This window comes from Aplysia californica, unplaced genomic scaffold (assembly GCF_000002075.1).
Source record: "Aplysia californica isolate F4 #8 unplaced genomic scaffold, AplCal3.0 scaffold00362, whole genome shotgun sequence".
Lineage (NCBI taxonomy): Eukaryota > Metazoa > Mollusca > Gastropoda > Aplysiida > Aplysiidae > Aplysia > Aplysia californica.
Window position 1 is genome coordinate 136,089 of NW_004797632.1, and position 1,424 is coordinate 137,512.

A 1,424-nucleotide genomic window follows, 5' to 3' on the forward strand; every position below is an offset into this window, starting at 1 on the left:
TCAGCGGCCGGGCCCGGCCTGATTGCTGTAGTTGTGAGCGGTTCCTGATTCCAGAGCCCTGATTTCCTCGCACGCGCCATATGTCACGAATGCCTGACGGTCACTAGGTATCATAAGGGGCAATTACTCGCTGTGCTCCTCACGTCACCCACTCTAATGACCTGCATATCTGTAGAGAATCTTGTCTTGATTAAAAGGGTTGCACACATAATATTATTTGATCAAATAATATTTTTCGTCTTCGATTGATTGAGCACAATCTATTTGTAACGTTTATTCGAACAGAAGGGGGATGTTTTCATCGGTGTCTTTGGCCTAATGATCAGTCTCTTCCATGTTGCACACAGAATGATGTGGGTTTGATTTTCCATCGGAAAAATATCTTTCATACTTCATAGAAAATCTTCGTCCCTTTTATAACTGAATGTCTAACGTTTCCCTGTTCTAAATGACTGTCATTGTGTCGATGTGCTTCTCTTTTCTCAAATAACAAACAAACAAACAAACAAACAAACAAACAAACAAACAAACAAAACAAAAACAAACAAACAAGTAAGTCTTCGGTGTCTTGGCCAGTCTGTTCGATGTTGCACACAGAAGTCATGAATTTGATTTTTGACCAGGAAAGTTTAGTTCTTAGAGAATCCCCACCTTTCTACTAGCTGTATGTCTCACTTTTCCCTGCACTAAAAGACGGTTGATGTATCGACATGCTTCTCTTTAACCTCTTTACTGTTGCGTTGACGTATGCCCTCACTTGGAGGGTGGTTGGTGGGTGCTCTGATGTGGCTTGCGCCTTCTTTACTGTCAATCATCTGTCATTCTGATATCTTATCCTTCTATTTTGTGTTTGTTACTCTCTTGCAACAGTCTCCTTTAGTCTCTTTAAAAAGGCACAATGTCATCGTTTATCAAATATTATCTGTACGTACCACTGATTGCCATACGGGTGGTTGGCGGGTGCTCTGTTGAGGTTTGCTCCTTCTTTCCTATCAAACAACGACAATCCTTATCTCTCCTCCTTTTTATCTTTGTTACTCTCTAGTGACACCTCTAATCGTCGGCACTTATATGACCTTATTATGTTGCGAGCGCCGTAAAACCTCTACTAAAACTAAAAGCTTAAAATACACATGTACACATTAAAATTTATTAAACGTATCATTGACTGCCATCTCCCTCTCATCACCCCCAGGACTCTCACCAATATCCACCCCACCCCACTCCTCACTTCCAAAAAAGAACAAAAAACAAATCCCAAAACAACAACAACAACAACAACCACAACAACAACAACAACAACAACAACGCAAACAAAGACAGCTAACAACAAAGTAAAAAATACACATTAAAATGTATCTGTACGTATCATTGACTGACATCTCCCTCTCTTCACCACCAGGGCTCGCACCAATGACCCCCCG